Genomic DNA, 26,711 nt, shown 5'->3' on the forward strand with positions numbered 1-26,711 from the left:
TGATGGGTACCAGCTTGTACCAGTGAGACAAGGGCTTGAGGCTATCATGAGCTGGTGAACCCTGCAGTGACTGGAAGAGACAAGCGAGGGCAAGAGGCTCTGAAGGGCATATAAACAGTGTATACTGGATTTCTTTGTAATGCAGGAGGAGAGAGCTACTATGTGGATGTATCTGCCTAACAGGCATCTGGGATACAGGGACCCCAGATACCATTCACACTGCTTACCCACCAGAAGATGGAACGTTGTAAATATGTAGGAAGACATATTTATATTTTAACATTTTACAACTTTGACTATGAATGTGTTTTGTATTAAAGAGTTGTTGACTTTCCTATTGCTGTGATAAAACAACCATGACCAAAAACAGACGACCCTGGGTCGTGTTCTATTTGTGTGTTTGTTTGTTTTGTTGTTGTTATCTTCATGAAACAGAGTCCTCCAAGTAGAGGAAACCTCAACTGAGAAAATACAACCATTATATCAAATAATGTTTGTGCCTAATAGTCACCAACAGAAGAATGGAATAAGGACAGTCTTCTAGGCCATTTGACATCCTAACCATACACATACACTACTCAGATTTAAGAACACTATTTACTACGAAGCAAATTAGAAATTACAAATCATGCTGCAGATGAAGGTTAACTACGGAAACACACAGACACTACACAGACTTAAAAATGAACAAATGAAAACCTTATTTTAAGATACTATTATGTAAAGGCACTGAAGCTTTTGGAAATGGTTGAAAAACAAAGACAAGGAAAGAAAGAATCATGTGTTTCTATTCACCACTGTCTAGGTATATAATCAGCCTAGATGATCATCAACAATGAATGATTAAAGAAATTATCTATTAAAGAAAATAGCTATACGCTGGAATTTTATTCAGAAGAGTGAAATTATGTGATTTGTAGGTAAATGCAGTAAACAAGAAATCAGTGTGTAAAATAAATAGACCAAATTCAGAATGATATGTGTTGTGTGTGGTGTGTGTGTTTGCGTGCGCACGTGCACACACACACACACACACACACACAAATGAATGATATGAAATGGACTATTTAGGGAGGAGTAGAACACCAGCAAAGGTCTAAGAGAGGTTGGCGTGCATTATTGATATAAGTGATATAAAAGTATGGAAATATCATAGTGATATTTTCTAGTTTATTTTTTACAATAAAATGTTAATCAAAGGGTTAAATCTAAGAGTTTTGACAGTATTATAAAAGACTGTATAAGAGAAGCTTATATTTTATTTCAAAAATACCAAGTATCTAGAAATTGTCATCCAGAAGTCATGGATGTGGGTACCTGAAATGACAAAACTCCTTTTTATTGAAAATCAGTGCTTACCTACTCCACCAAGCCTGGTGTCACAGAAGACATATAAGGGCACATTCCAGCACATTTGAACAAGTGAAATGAACTATAGTACTTGTGAAATGGCTGTCTTTCTAAAAGAATACGGGGAGAACTAAGGGCTCCTTATATGAAATATATACTTATACCCCCAAACTGGAGAACAAACAAGAAAAGAAGCAATGGTAAACACATTCAACTCCTAAATAGCTCTTTTCTGACATGAACGCACGTCAAGTGGTTGCTAGAAAAGCTGATGTAACACAGCGCCTGTGATTTCTCTAAGCCACTTCTCAATCGAAATGCAATTATATATCTACATGAAAGTATCAGCCACAAGAGAAGTATAAGCTGCCAGAAGTTGTCTTTTAGGGAAGTGAGCATTAAAATAAATGGAAACTTTCTTCAGAAACCAGCAAGTTCCCCTTTTAGCCAAGCTGTCCTTTTGGGGAAACCTAGACATTAAATGCGGAAGACTCATTTAGCACCACATACCCAATTAGGGCAGGGAAAGCACCACCCATCAACTTTAAGAATTTGGTATCTCTATATTATAAAAGTAAATGGAACACAGAGCTACCATAGGAACCTTCAGTCATCTCCTTTATCCCTACAGCATCTCAGAGGCCCATCATACACCCCCACACAGCACACACAGCACACACACACACTCACACACACACACACATACACACACACACATAACATAAACACATGCACATAGACAAACACAGACACACATACACAGAAATATGTATATACATACACACATGAAGACACTCCATCTCTGTATGATCAATTAATTTTTTGGAAAAGTTGCCAGGGTAAATACATGTTGAAAGAACAGTATTTTTAACAAATGGTGTCAAGATAGCTAAATATCCACAAACAAAAGAATGTATTTAACCTCCTTTATTTCACATTGTATGCAAAATTGAACAAGAAAACAAACCAAACACTGATCTTGAAGCTAAAACTGTAGAACTCTTAGAATAACATGTACCTAAGGACTAAATCTTCAGGACCTTGAGCTTACCTTCATACTCTGAATCTCAATGACAAAGAACTAAATAAAAATAGATAATATACAGATATATTTCCCTTTGTCCGAATTTTGAGATTTTTGTCAAAAGACCTCTATCTAAAGAGTGAAAAGGTACCCACAAATTGTAAAAAAATATCCACGGATTATTTATCTGACAATGGTATTGTGTTACTTATTTTTCTAATTGCAACCAAATACCCAATAGCAATGTCATAAGACTTTGTTTTGGCTTGTGATTGGAGGAGTAACATTCCATCCTGGTGAAGAAATGTAAGGTGACAGGTGGTACCATGGTGGAGGGGACATCTGCTTGTTATGTAATCGGGGGGGGGCACCAGAATCAAGGCCAGAAAATAAATCTCAAGGTGTCCCTCAGTGATTGATTTCTTTCAGTTTGTTCTGCTTCCTGAAGACTCCACAGCTCCCCAAGTCATGAACCATTTCTGGATCAACTATTCAAATACCGAAGCCTGTGACACAGGGCGTTCACATTCAAGTCATAACATTCTGCTCTCGTGCTCCATCGGGGCATGTCTATTTTGAAAGTCCCCATAATTTTACAGTTCCAATGCTGTTGAAAATTCCACAGTGTTTCCTGAGACACAAAGCAATTCATTAACTGCGAGACCTTGTAAAGTCAAAAACAAAGCTATAAGCTATGTACTTCCAGTGCACAGAGTTGCAGAGAAAACACTCACATTACACAAGGGAAGAATGAGGACGAAGCAAGGAAAGACAAGACCAAAGCAAGACCTAATCTAGCAGAAAAATACCAAACCTCATAGTACTATTTCCAACAGATGCACGGTAAATTATCTGGATATCAGCAGAATGGGGAAATGTCTGTGCATGCAGCTTCGATGCCAGACATACATGTGCATAAAGTCACTCTTGGAGCTGAGCTCTGGTCTCTACTTATAATTTCTCTTATTAGGTTTCTCCTGTGACCTGGCCTCTATAGCATTTTGTTCTCTCCACTGTAACTTGGTCCTTACCTTCATAGTACCTTGTACAGTTCACCTAGAAACTCCATATGTAGCCTGACTCAACATGGAACACATGCACAGTAACCTGTGTGTGCCTTGTGGGTGGACCTGGGGAATACGCTTCCATAGATGGCCCTGTTACAGTAGGGTATCTGGAAGCTCTGTTTAGGGCACTCTCTTTTCAAACCAGTGTACAATCTTACTTTCTAGAGATTTTGAGAGGTCTTGGCCCTTGAAGAATTGTTCTCATTGTCCCAGTTCAGATGAGACATTTCTCTTTAATTGCTCTCATATCTTTGACAATCATGATGACTTTATTGAAGATGTTAACTTTACTCATACTATTTTTTTCTGCCCAAACTACTCGCTATTGTTCATTGTTACTGCCATGACATTGGGTCCCTCACAGAAATGGAAGTCCATTGTTTCTGAGCTCTCAGGACTGCCATTGTGTCAGTTTCCTCTTGTGAATAGAAGGATTATCTCAAATACAGAGGAGAATGTTAGCAGCAAAGCACTGAACTAAGAACTGGAACCCCGTTGGAGGAATTATGGAAAGGATTGAAAGAGCTGAAGGGGCTTGCAACCCCATAAGAACAACAATGCCAACCAACCAGAGCTTCCAGGGACTAAGCCACTACCCAGAGACTATACATGGACTGACCTATGGCTCCAACTGCATACGTAGAAGAGGAAGGTCTTGTTAGGCACCAAAGGAAGGAGAAGGCCTTGGTCCTGCCAAGGTCCTCTACTCCCAGTGTAAGGGAGTGTCATGGGGGGTTGGGAAGGGGGTGGACACCCTTACAGAAGAAGGGGAGGGGGATGGGAAAGGGGGCTTATATCAGGGAAGCCAGGAAAGGGAATAGCATTTGAAATGTAAATTTTAAAAAAATCCAATAAAAAAAGAACCTTAAAAAATTTAAAAACTTAAAAAAAAAGAATTATCACACACTTAAGACTAATGTGTCAATTTACAGTTCCCAAATGGTACCTCAAGTCTAAAGCCAAGGTGATGACAATTGTTTTGTCTGAAGTCTCAAGGAGAATTAACATTTCCTCGATATTTCCACCTTCTGATAGGTTAGCTATCATTTTGACAAAAGCCAGTCATCTGTGAAGAGGGAACCTCAGTGAAGAAAATGCCTTCATTTTCTTAGCGAGTCTGAGGCGTGGGGTTCTTGACAGCCCCTGGGAAGATGGTCCTGAGTTGTATAAGAAATCAAGCTTAACACATGGTATGGTGGCTCATACTTTTAATCCCAGCACTGGGGAGGCAGAGGCAAGTGGACCTTTATGAGTTCAAGGCCAACCTGGTCTATAGTTCTAGGCCAAGCACAGCTCTCAAAGTGAGACCCTGTCTCAAAAGTAAGGGGAGAAGGGCACTGTGCAAGTCGTAAGAACAAGGCCATTTGCAACCTTTCTCTATGGCTCTGCTTCAGTTCCTGCCTCCAGTTTCATACTTTGAGTTCCTGCCCTGACTTCCCTTCATGAGGGACCATTATCAGGTGTAAGCCAAACAAACCTTCACTTGGCTCTCCCCCTTGGAGTTTTTGATCTTGGCGTTTTATCACAAGAATAGGAAGTTAGGACACTCACATTCCTTGCTTATGACCCCTCACATCTTCAGAGAACATCATTCTGATCCCTACTTCCAACATCACCTCTCCTCCCAGATTTATCACTCACCTTTTAAATTTTATTTTTTGCATGAATGTTTTGCCAGCCATTTTCTTGACATACCACATGTGTGCAATGCCCACAGAGATTAGAAGAGGGCATCAGATCCCTTAGAAAAGGGATTATCAGTTGTGAGCTACAGTGTGCATGCGTGGAATCAAACCTAGACCCTCAGGGAGAACAGCCAGTGCTCTTAATCACTGATCTATCTCTCCATATCTCTGGTTTATTTCTGTCATGTATCGTGTGGGGACTTTTCAGATTACTTTGTGCCCACCTGGATTACATAGGATACTTTTTATACTGTGAATATTTTCAGTTAACTACATCTGTCCATTTGCGACATAAACAAATGTGGTTTTGTAGTTCTAGGGGCTAGAATGCAAACATATCTAGTGAGTGATTTAGTCTGTCTCGCAAACATTCTATTTCATATATTTTGTATTTTTATTATTCTATAGGCCTCTAGTTCAAACACCATCTCATTTCTACCTTTTAATAATCAATGCCCTTAATCTAAGATATTGATATGAAATATATTAACAAATATCAAGTGTTGGCAAGAATATATAGCATCCATCCCACACTGTTAGGTGGGACAATCCACTGAGAAGAACAATTTGAAGTGTATTGTGGAAAAATGCGATGTGTATCATAGGCCCCAAGCCCCTTGCCATGTACTCTAATGTAACTGAGATCCACACAAACACATGTTCAGTGATGTCCAACTTGGCATTGTTTATAGTTGGCAGAAGTTAGAGTCAAGAATGCACATGTCAGAGACTGGGCGGATAGTATCCATTCCCTACTCCTCCTTCAGAAGAGAGAGACTGTATTTGCCAGTTTCTCATGCAGTTAATTTAGGGTCATGTAGCAAGGCTTGTACCAATGCAATGGGATTAAGTGATGGTTCTCTTTGTGTCCAAAAAATAAAAAGTTTCTTGTGAGCATACTTTGCAGTGTAGCATTCAGCCAGATTTCTCAGTGACAGACTGAGGAAGAGTAGGAAATGACAATGATGCAGGAGGAAGAGGCTGTGAGCATGAGTCAGCACTCACAAGGGAAGCTGTCTGTGGAGAAGCCTTGAGCTAGAACGTTATACATGCAAGAAACAGCATTTTCACTGTGAGCTTCCAGTGTTACATTAGGTGCAGGTGTGTTATTTACTTCCACTGGAAATGATACAGGTAGGGAGCAGATAGAAAATGGTTGAAGTGAGGAGTGAACTCAGTGGACATTAGTGATTATCACTGAATGTGTCTGTGTGGCTGGATTTATAGACTGTGAGTCATATTGCAGGCTATGGTCTGTGTAAAACGGAAGTGATGCACTGAGTTTAGCAGTATATAGTATTTCATCATGGGTTCAAGAGAATCGACAGAGGAGGACATGCAAAAAAGTGCACAGAAACTATAGGCATTGACATCAAAATTTTAAAAAGTTAGTGTTAACATGTGACCCAGAAATTCTACTTCTGCATATACCCTCAAGAAAACTAAAGGCATGTGTTCACATATACATCTTTAAATGAGAATTCTAAATTTTCATACAAGGGGCACTAATCAGAATAACCCCCGATGAAAGCACCCCCAATGTCCATGAGCTGATAAACAAATAAACAAAACTGTGGGATGATAGAGAAACAGAAAGTCAGTTATCCATAGAAGTGAAATTGGGTCACATGCCATGATGTGGATGAATCTTGGATGCATTGTGCTAAGCAGAAAAAAAGTCACAAAAAATCGCTGATTATACAGCACCATAAAAGCATAATATCCAGACTATACTTCATGATAGGATGCAGATTGTTGATGGCCTAGGACTGGAGTTAGAAGGCTAGTAGGAAACAAGGATAGACTACCAAGGATAATTGGGTTTCTTTTAAAGTTGAAAATGTTCTGAAATAGGCACTGATAAAGGTTGTACAGCTCTGCTAGGATTATACAGTTTAGTTATTACAAACATAAATTGTATATAATAAAACTAATATGTATACAATCAACAGGAACAGAAGGCTACAGCATATGGGAAAATTTCACTAAAAACAATTTTATCAGTCACATGCTATTTCTTCCACAGATCCTAAGTATTTGGATGTTGATTGTATTATTCTTTCTATTTTTGTATGTGACTTATTTATAATAACTGAAATAGAGTATAATACTCCTGAAGGAAGATAGAATGTTGACCAGTATTTAAAAACCATCAGCATCACCTCTTGCTCTCAGACAACATTCTAACCTTTAGAATGGCTCCTTGCTAGTAAAGTAAGTAAACTATCAGCCTCATAAACTAAATTTTCTATATATACTAGATTAGATACACCTATAGAAGTTATTGGAAGACATAGGGCTCGGAACCTTGAGAAAGTTCACCAGCGCATAGAAAATAGCTGGGTTATTTTGTTGAATAGCCCAGTGTAAGAGCAACTGATTCTACTTTTCTGTTGGGTAATCCAATGACTAGGATGCTAAGATTTGGGCGATAACTATCTTCCAAAAACCAAAAAGGTAAAAATAAGAATATAACATGGGGGGGGGGGGTTGGGGATTTAGCTCAGTGGTAGAGCACTTGCCTAGCAAGCGCAAGGCCCTGAGTTCAGTCCCCAGCTCTGAAAAAAAAAAGAAAAACAAAAAAAAAAAGAAAAACAAAAAAAAAGAAAATAAAGAATATAATATGGGGTTAAAATCAAAGTAGCAATTCTTCTTCTCCTTCTCCTCCTCCTCCTCCTCCTTTTTCTTCTCTTCCTCCTCCTCCTCCTTCTCTTCCTCCTTCTCCCCCTCTCCCCTCCCCTCCCCCTTCTCCTCATTAGACTTCAATTGAATACATAGTTAAAATCCCCATTGTCTAATCGACTCTGAGTTTAAATGTGGCACTAGTCCACACTATCAAATCATGTATGAACATTTTTATTTCACCCTAATAGTTCTACCTGTTGCAGTTTGCCTCTTCATGGGAGGCTTAACCTTTTCTGCTTGATTGTTTGTTTTATTAAACATAACAACTCTGCAAGATTTTGTGTGTGTGTGTGTGTGTGTGTGTGTGTGTGTGTTTCAAATTATCTACTCTAGTCTTCAAAAGCACCTCAGCACATGGCTTGATATTTTCAGTTTTGTAGTTGTGGTGGTTTTAATATGCTTGGCATATGGATTATTAGCTAGTATGCCACTTGTTGGAGGAAGTGTGTCACTGTTGGGGTAAGCTTTGAGAGACTTCCGTCCTAGCTGACTGGTAGCCAGTCTTCTCCTGTTTGCCTTCAAAACAAGATGTAGAACTCTTAGCTCCTCCAGCACCATGCCTGCCTAGTTGCTGCCATGCCTCCCACCTTGATGATATGGACTGAACCTTGAACCTGTTAGCCTGTCCCCCAGTTAAATGTTGTCCTTTAAAAGAGTTGCCTTGGTCAGGGCATCTTTTCACAGCAATGAAACCCTAACTAAGACAGTAACTTATATATATATATATATATATATATATATATATATATATATATATGCCCCCTTCCTTCAAAACTATGAATTATAAGCATATGAATATGTCCCTGTGTGTAAGTTCCTGTGCAGGCTGGAAGATTTGATCCCTAGAACTGGAATTACAGGTGTCTGTGAACCATCTAATGTGAGTGCTATGGGGAACTAAACTTGAGTCCTTTGGAAAAGCAGTATATGCTCTTAACCACTGAGGTATCTATCCAGCCCCAACTACTACAGCATATTTTAAAGGACACAAATGAAAATCCAGATAAAGATCTACATAGAAAGAAATCTGGAAATTTCCACAGCATGTGCTTGTGTCCTTGGTACTAGAGTGCAGTACCCTCCAAAGGCTGGAACGTGTCCACAACTCAGAGGTTTCCCAGAACATATGGTGTTTTTATAAAGGCTTCATTAAGTAGACATGACTGTGGCCTGTGCACCTGACTCCTTTTCTATCTCTATCCTTCTGAGAAAAAGAGACTGGGTATTGAAGTTCAGCCTGAACTGTATACTATTCCTTTTCCTACAGACATCTGGGAGCTCATTTGCCAAGGATTCTCAGCATTTCAAATGTTTTCCTGATACTTGAGCTAGCCCAAGGGCCTTAAAAAATCTGTGTCAGAAACCATGATAACACTACTAAATGTGAAAAAGGTGAGTTATAAGATTAAAAAACAAACAAACAACAACAAAACACCCTCACCTTTTCTTTGCCAGGCATGTTAGTGCATGTCTTTAATTGCAGAAGTCAGAAGGCAGAGGCAAGCAGATTTCTGCAAGTTCAAGTCCAGCCTGGTCTACATAGAAAGTTCTAGGCCAGCTAGAACACAGTGATACTGTGTCTCAAAAACATGAAACAAAACAAAGATGAAAAATCAAAACACACATAAATAAACAAACAAAAATCCTTATCTTTAAGGATTCAACATTTCTCAGACATTTTAAGTTATGTTGCTATTTTCTAAATATTTGTGCTTATGCTTATAGACTAAGGCTGCTCCTAGCCTCACTGAGGAGTTTCTTTTCCTGTGAGAAGTAATTAATACGGAGATCCATACATAGCCAAAGAGGAAGTGACTACTCAGCAGTGAAGGAGATCAACCCAGTTCCCTCCCAGCAATGCTCAGGGACCATTGAGGAGGAGGAGAGAGAAAAAGTGTAAGGGCCATAGAACAGAGGAGGGGGTCATAAAATGGTGACATCTGAACAAGACATGACTATTAAACTCATGAACTCACAGCTGCTGTGGTTACCTGAAGAAAATCTGTACAAGACCAAGCCAGCCAAAACTTCGCCACGAATTGAGAGCGGCATTCAGAAGGCCCTACTCCTAACTGAGCAGCCACTGGCAGTTGGTAGCTACTGGGGGAAGGAAAAATCATTCTTCTTTCCATGTGTGGTCACTGGTAGGTTGTTGTCCATGGTCTAATGATTGTCTCTATACCCATGCACATATATGCCACACCAATTGTACATATTGGGCTATGAGAAAATAAAAACTTTGGAAGAGGAGCTGGGACAGTATGGGCCAGTTGGAGGGGAGGGTGTGGAGTGGAGATGATGATATTTCACTATATGCATGTATTAAATTCCCCAAAAAAGTTATTTATTATAAATTATTCACATAATACCTTATTTCATCCACATATTTGCATACAGATATACTATTTTATTTAAACTAATTTCAAATCAACTCATACTAAAAGTTAATCTTATCTATTGCATGCCGATTTGTGAAATCACAGGTTTGGTGTGGTGCTTATGTTCCCTACAGAGTCCAAATAATTAAATGTGTAGATTTTAGTGATTTTTATGTCCACAGTCTACCTATCACAACATGCGCCAGAACTATCTTTTGGAAAATTCTCTTAGAAAATATATAAAATTCGATTTTACTCTGAGAAGCCTCTTCCTTCTAGGGTTGTAAAATTTTGGGAAAGCCTATTACAGCATTCCACTGACCTCTCTGCTGACATTTTACTTTTTAAGCATTTTCCTAATTGGAAGCTTTACAATCCATAGCTAAAGTTTGTTACCAGGCCCTCTCCAGAATCACTCCCTTTACCTCACTGTCTGCTCCACTCTATTCCTTCCTTCTTTGAAGCAGGGCTTGGAAATGCCACATGCCCTGTTCTCTACAATTCTGAGGTTTTTGATGTAATGTGGATCAATTAAACCACATTCCCAAAGACTGGGCTCTCGAGTAAGTAACTCAGGGCTCCACCAGTGGTGCTGTCTTGCTTCCTGAGAAAAACACAAGCAGAGAAGCAGAAAAACAGTCCAGAAATGTGAAAGAGTCCACACTTAGGTAAGCATACGCAAAAGGCAGATTGTTTTGACATCCCAGCAGCACTGATACATATTTCTTTTATCATGACATGACAAATTCCAAATAATTTAACCAGCTCCTGTTAAAATTCCCTAGTTGTGAAATGGACCCTGTCTTTGACTATCTCAAAGGATAATCAACTTCCACAATGTGGTAATAAATGATTAAATCCTTTCACTAGTTCATATATGTAAGTGTAAGACTGCAAAATTAATATTCAATACACAGATGTAACTATTTATCCCAAACATAACTTTATAGACAGATATAAATTTGTAAATAGGAGTGCTGCATATTCAGGGGTGAGGCGTTGAAATGACTCTGTTGTTGCAAAGCAACAACAGAAATACATCTGGCCCAACATTAGCAGAAGCAATGGCATGATCACACAGAGCTGCCTAAGGACTGCTATGGAATATTCAAATTGGACATGATTAACCCCAGATTGTTTACAAAGTGCTGGCCAATGATCGTCTTCCCACAAATTAATCTGGCTCAAAATGTCAAATTTCATTTCTTGTAATGTATGTATCATAGTCATACTTTTCTTTTTGAAACCACTTTCCAAAGACAATCCAGTAATTCTTAAATGATACTAAAATATTCATATTCACACAGATAGATGATTTTCCAAAATAAATGCATGGCTCTTATAATTTGGAAAAAAAGGAGAGAAAACTTTTTTATTTTGTTATTATTATTATTATTATTATTATAAATAGAGAACAAACTAGTGCAAACTAGCATACTAGCTCGATCCAAAGAAATTCTATCAAAATGCATTTGGTCAACTGCAGGATCCCTAAACTTAATCAATGTACATCATGCATATCAGTGTGTGTGTGTGTGTGTGTGTGTGTGTGTGTGTGTGTGCAAGGTGTCCCTTTTGTGTGTGGACAAACAAGTGCAACACTGAATCAGGGGCTACAGCCAGAGGGCAAATATTGTCACTGTAGTGAAGACTGTATGATTCTGTGTGACTCAGGCTCCTGGAACACAACAAAGCATGGGTGCCCTAGATGCACCTCATCTACAGAACTAGAAACTCATCTAATCTCATGTGTATGCTTGGATATATGTAATTCTTTCAGACTATTATCTTTAAGCATGTTTCAAACTTTTAAATGTAACATGAGTCCCCCAGAAAGTGAAGCTAAGCACCATTAGTCATTACGGGAATGTGCATTCAAGTGCTATAAATTATCATCACAGATACGAGATGGCTAAAATGAAGCTCTCATTATACCAAATATATTTAAAAGAAAATAACAAGGAAGCCACATGTTGGGTTAATTTGGGTAGTTTTAAGGGTGGACATTACACTGCCGTTTCAAACTCAGAAGCTTTAATAGATCTGAATGACAAGAATAAACCAGTTAAGACAAGGTATTGGACATAGGCAACCCAGGTGGAAAGAATAGCGGTGTGGGAATAGGAAAATCAAACAGAGAATGTCATGGGATGGAGAGAGGAAATTAGTTGACACATGTCATAAAAAGGCACCACAGCTATGAAATGAGAATTGATCCAGTGGAAAATATTTGAATGTACATTTTTCTATATCTTTAAACTTGTTTCAGTCATGATTTCATTCATTAGCGACATGGCAAAAATTAGTCATTTATTATATATAAAAGGCTTAACACAATATCTAGCATAACTTGAAATATGGTTATGGTGATGCTGGAGTGAAGCTCAGTGTTTAAGAGCAGTTGCTGCCCTTACAGATGACCTGGGTTCAGTTCCCAGCACTCACATGGTGGCTCACATATGACTCACATGGTGACTATATGTAATTCCAGTTCCAAGGGATCCGATGTCATTTTTGGTCTCTGTTTTATAATTAATATGTTTGTGCAAAACACCCAAGCACATAAAAATAATATAAAATCATTTTAAAAGTCTGTTTTATTACCACGTTTTATGGGATTTCAGAGCCCAAGAATTGGATGGTGTACAATTATTTTAAGAGTAATAGGAAAATTAAAATGCTGTTAATTATAATGGAGATAGATAAAAGGGAGGATAATAGAGTTGAAGATGATAAAAGTGCTTTATATAAACAAGTAACTCTAAAATGTCATAACGAAATCTATTATTTTGCACAATTAATATATGTTAATGAAAACAAAATATCACTCTAATGATTTAAAAGCTTTAGTTCTTCTTGATTTGGAGATTTATTGATTCATAGCTTTTCATTTTATGTCTTGAGTATACTCAAAACCAAATTCATAAACATTAAAAGAAAAAAAGAAAAGAAAGGACAAGAGGAAGGAAGGAAAGAAAGAAGGAAAGAAAGAAAGAAGAAAAAAACACTGAGTTCTTACTGAAATGTTTTCTCATTCACAGTCTTACTATTCTCTTATTTTTGAATTCAGAACCTCAGACTCCATTCACCCTGAAGACACTTTCAACATGAGGGTGGCCACCAGGAAACCACTTGAGACTTTTGTTGTCTCTCTTCTTGGACATATTAATCCGATTTAATATCTGCATTGAAATTTTGTCTGTGAATGTCTCCTAACATTCCCTGGGTAATGCAAGGAGTAAAAATCAGGGAATTCTTGGCAAGAAAGGTTCTTTGACTACCAATTACATTACTGGTCTATGGTTCCACCCCGACATGACTTTCCAAATGCACACATTGAAGTCCAGACCAAGCTCATTGTTCTGGTCCCAGAGCGCCCCAGATTTTAGTGAAGTAGCAATCGCTTTCACATGTGCAATCCTGTGTTGCAGTTCTGTGACTGCTGACTCTTCTTTCCTTCTCATCATGGTCTCTGTCTAGTCTTAATAATGCTGAAAAGTCTACTATAGCAATTCTCTTTGTTCCTATTGTTTGAATTTTTCCTTTCTGCCCACTGGCATGATAAACTCAATCACACCAAATTACTAAGAGGAAAATGAAACCCAGCACCTTTCTACTGAACAAGCTAAATGACCACTCTGACCTACTCTGCAGTAACTCAAACCAGGCAGCCACATCTTCAGTCATTGAAACCAGACACATGGGCTCACACACAGAAAGCATAAAATATACATGTCATTGAGAGAGCTCAGTCACATGAGAAAACTCTCCAAGTCTCAAGAATGGCTGTGTAAAACCCAGTCTGCTTTAAAAAAAATACTGAATAAGAGAAAACAAGAACTCAAGTCAGTACTGCCCTGGGGTTGTGATGGCAGCTTCTGGAGAGAAATATAACTGGCTAAGGCCAGTTTTAAAACTTTTTAAAACTTCTCTACATCCTGCCTCATCACCAGAAACATAGGGGTTACCAAAGTCCAAACCTCATGGAGTTACTATAAGTAGTATCAACAGAGGAAGAATGATGCAAAGGTTACCTGCATCAGTAAATGCTAATTTGATCCATCACTCTTATTAGACTATAGAATGCCTGCTCATATTTCTGTGTTCATGGAATTGCTTCCAGATGAGATTAGCATGTGAACCCATAGACTGTGTAAAGCCAATACCCCTAAATAATATAGTTTTACAGCATCCAGTCCACCTGGGTCTGAAAAGAATAAAAAACAATGCAGGGAAGGGTTTGGTTTCTACCTGATTTATTGAGCAAGTGGAAGTGTCATCTCCTGCCTCTGTACTTCAGGCTCCCAGCTCTTTAGACTGAGATTAAACTGGAATCACCTTCAGCTCTCTGACTCTCAGGAATCGGTGGTATATCACTGGCCTTTTTGAATCTTCAGCTTGTAGATGGAAGCTCACCAGCATTTCATGTCCATAGTCTGTGACTATCTTATAATAATTGTCTTTTCTTTTCCTGGAGAACATTGGTGAGTTTAGTTGTAATTATATCACTACTTTGATTTCACAGTTCTGCTATTGTTCTGTAAGGACCACAATAACAGCAGTGCAATGTGTGGAGGGCATCATAGGAGATGAAACATGAACCCTTATATATTTGCTGCTATTTATGACCTAGTGACTCCCCTCAATTCTCTGATGTCTTGTTTATAGAAGCAAAATTATGGTATAAAAACTATATAAATAATAATAGTCTAAAAATGATAGTCTGTAGCTATAGTGGATACACTGGTGAAAATTAAGCTTGAAGTTGTCATGGTGTGTTTAATTTTAAATTTAACTTAGTTGTGGGGTGAGCGAGGGTTGGTGTACACATACATGTGTGCATGCAAAGACATGCATTTTAAGACCAGAGAGCAATGTGGAGTTGGTTCCTTCATTCTAACATTATGTGGGTTGGATGGGAGGGTACATCTACCACTGTGTTCAGCAAAACTCACTTATCTCTTCACTCAATATTCTCTATTGATCTAATATATGGCAGTTCCTAAAGAATATCTACTAACTCCATTGTTTGGGTCAGGATGATGGCAACTGAACTCCACAGAGTCCTGTGATTGTCAATTTTCAAAGGAAGTAGGTCATCTTGTCAACTTGCATTACTAGTAAGGGTCCATAGGGAGCATGGAATCCAGTGTCCCAAACATTATAAAAACTGCTTTTGCATACAGAGAGATCTCAAGATTATTGCCCATAATTTATATCAGATTCCAAACCTGATTAAGGACATCACAGCAGGTGAAGGCTAGATATGACTGGTGTCCTGCAGTAGTCCCTGAATAATCACAGAATACTGAGGGACATCATCTACTTCTGTCACAAAATTTAGCTGCCTTATCAAATTGCTTCTGCTGTGAGCTATTAAAAACTTTCATGGAAAGAAAGCAAAGAAAGGAAAAATTACTAATTTAAAATAAGTAGCCCTCTCCTATACCCCCGCATTTTCTGTTCACTCTGGGACTGGCCTGAAAGAAAGCTTTCACGAGACTTTTTCTAGAGGAAAGGAGGCCTGAAGAGTTTCCTGGAAGAGAAAATGAGGTTATAGATTCTTTCTGAAGACAATTCTGGAATCCTAGAAAGAAATCAAAAGAACAAAAAGATAAGATTCTTTGCTTGACTAACTCTGCTTTAGACCCTGTATCTATGCTTTTACGAACAAGACCCCTTGTGCAGTCACTTACAAACCCAACTGTAGAAAACTATCACACTAAGTGAGTTATTAGGTCTTATCACTCCTGATGTCTGACCACCCTTCTCCAACCCAAAGGATACTTCTGATTGTCCTGCTTGGTCTTCAGAAGGAATCCTGCTATGTTCGTTGACCTAGAATCTTTGTTTCCCCTCAGCCAACCAAGGTTCCTTCTTTCCATAATTTTCATTTATGGATCTTCCCCTGTTCTCTGCCTTTCTAGTCCCACCTTCAAAAACCATATTTAGAGAGAAGACAAAGCTCTTTCCCACTGCAAAAGTCTATTGCCAGGGACCTAATACATATTGAGATGTCTATGTATTGTGTCTTTTTAAATGTTAAATAATGCTTTAACAAGTATCATTGATTAAGTATCCTATTTAACATATCAGCAGGAGAATATTACCCCACAAGGCTGTGTCTAGAAAGAGGCTAATGTTCGACAAGGCTCAATAATGTGAAGCATTTCAGAGAAAGCAAATAAACCTTGACAGACTGGACTAATGTCCCTATCTAATAAAGTACATAACTGATAATAGTCTGCAGAGAATATTGGGACTGTCATGGTCTCAGGAGTTCTGAAAGCAATCATGAGTTAGAATTTGAAGTTTGCCTCTTTCTTGAGCTTCAGTGAGTGTGCCCAAACAAACAAAACAGTGGTTGTATCATGTTAACATGTAATGCAAATAGCAAGACTACAGAAATATGAATAACAAGAAACATAATCTATTCCACAGCTGAGTAACAGTCAAAATAGTACATATCAACCTCCAAGGTTAATTTTTAATATGTCTTTTCCCAAAGTTGAACTGATAAAATGAACAAGAGTCTGTGTAGGATAGCACAATAGCATATCCCATAAGTCACTGAGGGAATAGATTCTATATGTGAAATCTTAAGGGAAGGGGAACTGCGCAGGATAAGAGCGGGGTACATATATTAAATACTAGTTTGTAGCGACTCACTAGCTCACTATAAGTTCATTTCCATGAGCATCATTTAGGATGCAGTTTTATCATTGATTTTCCTCCCATTAAGTTAGATTTCAGATATGCAAATGAATTTTCATTTTAACTCCAGTCTAAATCAGGATATCAACACAAATCTATTTCTTACCGAGCTCCAAAATAGAAACAAAAGCACAATGGCAAATTAGGACAGAAAGAGGAAAAGCCAAGATAACACAATGCTGAGAAGAAAGAATCTATCTCTAATATTTTTGGCAAATTATAATTCTTTTCCAGGAAATAAATAATTTCAAATACAATCATTTCAATACATTGTGACTGCCAAAGTAGTGTGAAATGTACCAATGAAATGTACTGGGTTAGATATTTTTGTAGAGACTATAATTTTACTTCTTAATTGTGCCTTTACCCACTTTAATAATCTGGTTTTGTCTTGTTTTGTTTGTGGGACCTGGCCATATCTACTGCCTTTGCTTCTCATGATGGATGACATTTGGGGAAAAAAAGGCCTCTTTGCTGAAGTTCTGTACAGCAATTCTGCCAAGATGGTTTGGAAGGAAGTAATTCTACCCTGACTTTAGCCTTTCTCTGAATCGTCTTGACAATACCAATGGCCAGTTCTATCAAATATGTTTTCCCTTTCCTCCTTCTAAACAAATTCTGCTCACCAACTTTCAAGCATTTTCAGCAACACCAATCTTCTATTTCCTGTCAGCGTCACATGCGAGTCAAGCCACGCCTTCCATTCTTAGCTTTCTTCACTTTTCTCACACAAAATTTCTTAAAGGAATTGTCTTTTCTACACATTTGGATTTATTTAATTTGCACTCCTTATATCTGTGGCCTCCAAGGACAGATGAGACGATCTCTACCTCATGAGGCTGCTGATTGTACTAAAGAAGACAAGCAGGTGGGAAATTTGAGATGGAGTTCGACATTCATATAATTAAGTGATAATATGTATACAGAGTTCTTGTTCATGTGACTTTTAGTTGAAATTTATTGTGCAACTGTAGCAGTGAAGAGCATAAAACAAATAATTTCTTAAAAACATTTTGAAAACATAACACCTATTGTCTTTCAGACCAATGTGAAAGAAGAATCCAAAATGTACGTGATATGGCATTTCCCTTTTACAAAGTGCCCACTAAGTCAGAACAAAATGGAATCACAACAGATCATTCATACTGCCACTATTACAGGAGGTTTCATTCACAAAGACCAGATGTGAAGGTTGTCCTTTAAAGTTGAGCCACACAAAGTCCCGAATGTAAAGGAATTGAATAAGGAAGCCTGATATTCTCCCTAGAATAGCAGATACCACATCACTTAGATTCAACAATAAGGGCAATCCAAACTGGGAAAGAAAAGGCTAATGTCTCTGATTCAAACCACCAAAGCTCACTCTTCCTCTATCCCTGACCGTGTTCCCAAAGTTTCTTCTCTTTATTCCTTTAGCTACACAGAAAGTATAAGAAAATTTTGTCTACTTCTCTGCCATTCCAGGTTTGAAATAGCATCTGAGCCTTTCCCTGACATGAAAAACCCTACAACTATTCTTTCTATAACAGTGATGATGACTTAAACTGACCCATACCTCAAATTCAAGGCTTATTACCTTAGCGTATTAAAGAACAGTAATTTAATGTCCTAAGGTCCATCATTGATATGACCTGTTAACTTTGAAACCACTTTCTTACTTCACAGTTAACTTGGATGGGCTAGGTGGAAGCACTCTGACCTATTATTGTAAATCCTGAGGTGATACATTCTCATTAGAGAAACCTCTACTGTTATTATTCAAATTCTACCATAGGCTTCTAACCAGCAAATGCCTACTCTCCTCTGCTTCCTAATTAAGAACTTTTCAACACTTGTAAAGACTTGCTAACATTTATCATTTACCTGAATGTAAATAGGACTAAGAATATGCAGCTCTTTGTGCTCAGAATCCCTCATACACTCTTAATTTTCCATGAACAATTATTTTTAGCTTTAGGTCTTTTAAAAAGATCTAGCCTCAAAATCAGTTCTACTGTCTGTATCAATAGGTAAAACTTTACGTATTAATTTTTGTAACTTTCCTGTAACTTGTACGATGTCTGTTCTTAAAAACGGTCATGAGTATGATCCGAACCATACTTATAGGAACACAAAGTCCTAGAAATGCCTTGGAAAGGACAGTAACCAGCTGGTCCCCAATGCCCTACAAAAGAGTAATTGCATTACATGGGTAAATGCTTTTCTCCCAGGGCAATTTTGTTTTACTTTTTCAACACAAGGTCAATTGCAGTAATTCTTCTTATGCTCTATTCTACTGTTCAACATTAGATCCATTACATTAAATGGTGTGTGCTTAGACATTCATGATTACAGTTTAGCAATACCAGAGATACTGCCTTGTTTTTTTGGAAGTTACGTTGAATGCTCTTTCATATTCTGTCTTAATGACCTTTAACCCACTGTACATGTGCTGTTCTTGTCTTCCTTAATGGATCCATAGAATCACTCATGGTTGGCAATCAAAAGAATGTTTTTGCATTTTATTATTTGAGAACTTGTCTGTTCATTTTATTAGCCCATCTATTGATAGTGTCCTTTGGATTTTTAGTGTTTCAGTGGGTTTTAGGGGTGTGTGTGTGTGTGTGTGTGTGTGTGTGTGCGTGCGCACGCGCATGTACATACTATTAGATATACAGCTGGCAAAGACTTTCCATATTATGTAGGCTGTCTCTTCTCTCAGTTACCTATTTATTTTGTTTGCTGTCCAGAAGCTTTATGGTTTCATTAAATCCTTTTTTTTTACTGAAAATGTTGGGTAGTACAGTGAGCCCTGTGGTTTTCTCCAATAAGGGCTACTCTCTCCACCCCTTTGTCTAGGAGGAGTGTATCAGCAAAGTCTTGCTTCATCAGACTCAGCCTTCTTGGTCCTCCAGAAATCCGTTTTTAAATGAAGAGCAAATGTCTAGTTACCATAAAAATAATTTATTCCCATTTACTATCAGAAACACAAATAAAAATTATACCAAAATTTCATCTCACCCCAAGAGAATTTCAGCCAGCATGGGGAAAAAAGAAATACATGTAGCTAGAATACAGAGAAAAGGTAACCTTTATATACTGCTGGTGAATATGCAAATTAATCCAGTTATATGGAAGTTAGTATAGATATTCCTTAAAGGATTACCAATAGATATACCATAGGATCCTGTAATAACTCCCTCTGAGTATTTCCCAGAGGTCTTCAAGTCAACATATCACTGAGATACTTACACACTACTACAGCAATGTTATGGAATAAATCTAGGAATCCAACAACAGAAGTATTTTAAATATGCAAATCAGAGTTTGTATACACCATTAATTTTTTTAGCAAAGAAAAATAGAGCTATTTCATTAGGAGGAAAATGAATGCCAGTGTAGATCATTATGAGCAAATTATGTCAGTGAGAAAGATAAGTGCTATATGTTTTGTCTCATCTGTGTCTCTTTATAGACTTACACATGTATAAAATCACTTATGAATAGATGACATGAATCTTTCTACGTCTGTTCTATGGGATATATAGAACAACAGGCACTAATGGGAGGAAATGGAATGCGGAGGGGAGTTATGTACAAGAAACATTGTATGTTAGTATTAAAATGCTCTTTGCTAACCATGCTTGTTAAAATAAAATTTCCAAAAGATAAATGCTTTGCTTCATTTTACATTACAATTTAAAAATCTGTGAAGGCTATGGGACAAGTATGGAGCTAGCAAGCCTTGTTCCAACTGCCATGTATCCAAACTAACTTCCACGAGTCTGAAGACTTTCCGAAATCTCAGATGGTAGCAGCAAATGATTAAACTATCTTGGGATCAGTATTCAATCAATGACTGATAAAAAGTGGTCCATAATCATTTTGTCTCTTTCACCTTTGGAGAGATGAATTCTGAAACATAAGTGTTACACAATTTCCAGCTTTTCCAGTTTAATATTCCGATGTTGGTAATCTTTCTTCTATGACTTGTATATGGGTGTCTTTCTGACATTCCTATGTTGGAGCTTAGATCTAAAGATGAAGGCATTCAGAGATGTGACCATAAGGAAATGACTGGATCATGGAGGCACAATACCATGGACAGGGTCAGTGTCTTTTGAAAGAGCTGAAGATGAACTTTTTTGTTTTATTTTATCTTCCTGTCCCAGGAGGATGTAGCTTTGTCCAAATCCTCTATAGGATACTGCATTGATATCTCTCCTGAAGTCTGCCCTTTCTGGATGCTGGATATGGTAATAATTTGATCATTTTTTATTCAACTCTAGATCTTTGACTTTTGAAAGACTGTTATTTAATTTAAACAAATATATCTTAACTAACCTATGTTAAAAGAAAGCCGGGGTTGGGGATTTAGCTGAGTGGTAGAGCGCTTGCCTAGCAAGCACAAGGCTCTGGGTTCGGTCCTCAGCTCTGAAAAAAAAAAAAGACAAACTAACAAAAGAAAGCCACACACGGTTACAGAGGCCATCTGCATGCACTTATATTATTGTACTTATAATATTCCCTCTCACCCATAACACCCTCTTTCTGCTCTTACCACTATTATAATTGTGAGAAACTAATTTCTATTATTTATAAACAATCTTGTCAAGTGTATTTGGTTGCACCGAAGTAACGAACCAAGCCACATCACTTCACTGTGCTGATTTCTCTCTCCCCTAATGATGTTCCCTAAAATTTCCAAATGATCTACTGACCCCTGCAACCTTACCTTCCATTCTGGTTCCCAGGGATTCAATCAAAGTCAAGAAAGTAGCTCTTCCCATTGTCTTTCATGAGCTCCTTGCAATAATTAAAAGAGATAGAGTATAGAACTCAATTGATATGAGTGATATCGTCACAGGATTTCATTTACTACAGCCACTTTTATATTTATAAAAGTTCACAAGCAGTAGTGATAATAAATGATTATGCTACTGGTCTATGTAAACTATAATCTAATTTTAGAGTAGCTTTTGTGCTTTTAAGAAATCATTTACTGGCTTACTATTTCCATCTACACCCCAGACCTAAGACTATCTGTCCCACATACCCAAATCACACCTGGAGAGTTGGTCTCCCTGGAATACTGTCACTCTTAAGATCACAGGTGAGATGACCACTATTATTCCAATAACTGGCCAAAGAGGGTACCAGGAGCACAAAGGGCACAGGGACCACAGAGCAGCCAGGAACAGGAGCCTTCCTGTCTTCACCCTGGAGTTAACCCTGTGACACAGCTTTCTAAACCCAAACCCTGCCAAGAGAGAACTGGCCTCCAGAAGTGCTGACACACCTAAGAACACAGGGTTACCGGCCCACAGGTTCACAGGCACACAGGCCCATAGGAGGGACAAACTCCAGTCAGAGACAGCAAGATCTACTAACAACAGAGATAAACAGATGGCAAGAGGTAAGCCCAGAACCAAAGCAACAGAAACCAAGACTACTTGGCATCATCATAACCCAGTTCTACTACCACAGCAAGTCTTGAATACTCCAACACAACAGAAAGGCAAGATTAATATTTAAAATCACATCTCATGATGATGATAGAGGGCTTTAAGAAGGATATAAATAACTCCCTTAAAGAAATGCAGGAAAGCACAGGTAAATAGGTAGAAGCTCTTAAAGAGGAAAGACAAAAATCACTTAAAGAATTATAGGAAAATGCAACCAAACAGATGAAGGGATTGAACAAAACCATCTAGGATCTAAAAAGTGGAAATAAAAACAATAAAGAAATTGCAAAGGGAGAGAACCCTGGAGATAGAAAGCATAGAGACAAGGAGCCATAGTTGCAAGCATCACCAACAGAATACAAGAGAGAGAGGAGAGACTCTCAGGTGCAGAAGATATCATAGAAATCATTGACACAACAGCAAAATAAATGCACAATGAAAAAAGCTCCCAATCCAAAACATCCAAGAAATTCAGGACCACGAGAAGACCAAATAGTCATAAAAGAGAGTGAAGATTTCCAACTTAAAGGAACGGTAAATATCCTTAACAAAATTTTAGAAGAAAACTTCCACAACCTAAAGCAAAAGATGCCCAGGAACATACAAGAAGCTTACAGAACTGGAAATAGACTGCACCTGAAAAGAAATTCTCCCCATCACATAATAATCAAAACAACAAATGTACAAAACAGAGAAAGAATATTAAAAGCAATAAGGGAAAAGGTCAAGTAATTTATAGAGACAGACCTATCAGAATTACACCAGACATAGAGACTATGAAAGCCAGAAGATTGTGGGTAGATGTCATAAAGACCCTAAAAGAACACAAATGTCAACCCAGGCTACAATACCTAGCAAAATTCTCAACTACTATAGATGAAAAAAACAAGATATTCCATGACAAAATCAAATGTACACAGTATCTTTCCATAAATCCAGCCTTACAAAGGATAATAGATGGAAAATTCCAACATAAGGAAGGAAACTACACCCTAGAAAAAGCAAGAAAGTAATCTTCTTTCAAAAAAAAAAGAAGATAACCAAGCAAACATAATTCCACCTCTAACAACGAAAATAACAAGAAGCAAAAATTATTTTTCCTTAATATCTCTTAACATCAATGAACTCAATTTCCCAATAAAAAGACATAGACTGTTAACAGACTGTATATATAAACAGGACCCAGCATTTTGCTTCATACAGGAAACACTACCTCAATGACAAAGACAGGCACTACCTCAGAGTAAAACACTGGAAATTTTTTTTCGAAACAAATGATCTGAAGAAACAAAGTGGAGTAGTCATTCTAATATCGAATAAAATCAACTTTCAATCAAATGTTATCAAAAAAGATAAAGAACACTTCATACTCTTCAAAAGAAGAATCTGCAAAAATGAACTCTTAATTCTGAACACCTATGCTCTAAATTCAAGGACACTTACATTCATAAAAGAAACTTTACTAAAACTCAAAGCACACATTGCACCTCACACAATAATAGCAGGAGACTTTAACACCCCACTCTCATCAATGGACAGATTATGGAAACAGAAACTAAACAGAAACACAGTGAAACTAACAGAAGTTGTGAACCAAATGGATTTAACAGATTTCTATAGAACATTTCATCCTAAAACAAAAGAATATGCCTTCTTCTAACACCTCATGGTACCTTCTCCAAAATTGACCATATAATCAGTCACAAAACAGGCCTCGACAGATACAAGGAGATTGAAATAATCTCATACATCCTATCAGATCACCATAGACTAAGGCTGGTCTTCAGTAACAAGAAAAACAGCAGAAAGCCCGTATGTACATGGAAGCTGAACAACACCTACTCAATGATAATTTGGTCAGGGAAGAAATAAAGAAATTATAGACTTTTTAGATTTTAATGAAAATGAAGGCACAACATACCCAAACTTATGGGACACAATGAAAACAGTGCTAAGAGAAAAACTCATAGTTCTGAGTTTCTCCAAAAAGAAATTGGAGAGAGCATATACTAGCAGCTTGACAACAAAACGGAAAGCTCTAGAACAGAAAGAAGCAAATACACCCAAGATAAGTAGACAGCGAGAAATGATCAAATGCTGGGCTGAAATCAAGCAATTGAAACAAAAATAACTCTACTAAGAATCAACAAAACCAGGAGCTGGTTGTTTGAGCAAATCAACAGAATAGATAAATCCTTAGCCAGACTAACAGGTGGAACAGAGACAGAACCTAAATTTAAAAAATCGGAAATGAAAAGGGAGACATCAAAACAGAAATCTAGGGACTTCAAAAAATTCATCAGATCCTACAACAAAGCCTCTACTCAACAAAACTGGAAAAATGGAATGAAATGAACAAATTTCTAGACAGATACCAGGTACCAAAGTTAAATTAGGATCAGATAAACCATCTAAACAGTCCCTTAACCCTAAAGTAATAGAAGCAGTCATTAAAAGACTTCCAACCAAAAAGCCCAGGACCAGAAGGGTTTAGTGCAAAATTTTATCAGAGGTTCTAAGAAGACCTAATACTCTTCAAACTATTCCACTAAATAGAAACAGAGGGAACATTACACAATTTGCTCTTTGAAGCCACAATTAAGCCTAAACCTTAACCACACAAAGACCCAAAAAAGAAAGAGAACTTCAGACCAGTTTCAATTATGAATACTGATACAAAATTACTCAATAAAATTCTCACAAACCGAATCCAAGAACATATCAAAACAATCATTCAACATAATCAAGTGAACTTTATCCCAGGGATGCAGGGATGGTTCAATATATGGAAATCCATCAATGTAATCCACTATATAAACAAAATCAAATAAAAAACACATGATCATCTCATTAGATGCTAAGAAAGCATTTGACAAAATTCAACAAACCTTCATGTTAAACGTCTTGGAAAGATCAGCAATTCATATCTAAACACAGTAAAAGCAATATATAGCAAACTAGTAGCCAACATCAAATTAAGTGGAGAGAAACTTGAAGCAATACAACTAAAATCAGAGACTAGACAAGGCTGCCCTCTCTCCCCGTACCTATTGAATATAGCACTCAAAGTCCTAGCCAGTGTAATTAGACAACAACAGGAGTTCAAAGTGATACAATTTGGAAAGGAAGAAGCCAAAATATCACTATTTGCAGATGATATGATAGTATACTTAAATGATCCCAAAAGTTCCACCAGAGAACTACTAAGCCTGATAAACAACTTCAGCAAAGTGGCTGGATATAAAATTAACTCAAACAAATCAGGAGCCTTCCTGTACTCTAGGAAAAACAGGCTAAGAAAGAAATTAGGGACACGACACCCTTCAAAACAGTCACAAATAATATAAAATACCCTGGTGTGACTTTAACTAAGCAAGTTAAAGGTTTGTGTGACAAGAACTTCAAGTTCCTGAAGAAAGAAATCAGAGTCTCAGAAGATGGAAAGATTTTCCATGCTCATAGAATGGCAGGATTAATATAGTAAAAATGGCCATATTGCCGAAAGCATTCTACAGGTTCAATGCAATCCCCATCAAAATTCAAACTCAATTCTTCATAGAGTTAGAAAAAGCAATTTGCAAATTCATCTGGAATAATAAAAAACCCAGCATAGTGAAAACTATTTTCAACAACAAAATAATTTCTGGGAGAATCCCTCCCTGACCTCAAGCTGTATTACAGAGCAACAGTGCTAAAAACTGCATGGTATTGATACAGAGACAGGTAAGTAGATCACTGAAATAGAACTGAAGGCCCAGAAATGAACCCACACACCTATGGTCACTTGATCTTTGACAAAGGAGCTAAAACCATCCAGTAGAAAAAAAGACAGCATTTTCAACAAATGGTGCTAGTTCAACTGGTGGTTAGCATGTAGAAGAATGCAAATTGACCCATTCTTATCTGCTTGTACAAAGTTCAAGTCCTACTGGATAAAGCACCTCCACATAAAACCAGATACACTGAAATTAATAAAAAAGAAAGTTGGGAAGAGCCACAGACACATAGGCACAGGGGAAAATTTGCTGAACACAACACCAATTGCTTATGCTGTAAGATCAAAGTCAACAAATGGGACCTCATAAAATTGCAAAGCTTCAGTAAGGCAAAGGCCACTCTCAATAGGACAAAACAGCAACCAACAGTTTGGGAAAAAAACTTTACCAATCCTTTATCCAATAGAGGGTTAATATCTAATATATACAAAGAAATAAAGAAGTTAGACTCAAGAGAACCAAATAAACATTTTTAAAAAGTGGGGTACAGTGCTAAACAAGAGTTCTAACTAGGAATATCGAATGGCTGAGAAGCACCTAAAGAAATGTTCAGCATCCTTAGTCATCAGGGAAATGCAAATCAAATCA

At 37.5% G+C, this 26,711-nt stretch overlaps 1 protein-coding gene and 1 non-coding gene across 4 annotated transcripts in view; both read right to left on the bottom strand.

Moving 5' to 3' along the window:
* The window catches only part of Pak5 (p21 (RAC1) activated kinase 5), a 308,271-nt gene that overhangs the window by 258,904 nt on the left and 22,656 nt on the right, over positions 1–26,711 (bottom strand). The window lies entirely within an intron of this gene.
* Scarna4l2 (small Cajal body-specific RNA 4 like 2) lies at positions 19,671–19,798 on the bottom strand. Its single transcript, XR_005503060.1, has one exon. It is a non-coding gene; the product is annotated as a small Cajal body-specific RNA 4 (non-coding RNA).

The sequence above is a fragment of the Rattus norvegicus genome, chromosome 3, assembly GCF_036323735.1.
Source record: "Rattus norvegicus strain BN/NHsdMcwi chromosome 3, GRCr8, whole genome shotgun sequence".
NCBI lineage: Eukaryota > Metazoa > Chordata > Mammalia > Rodentia > Muridae > Rattus > Rattus norvegicus.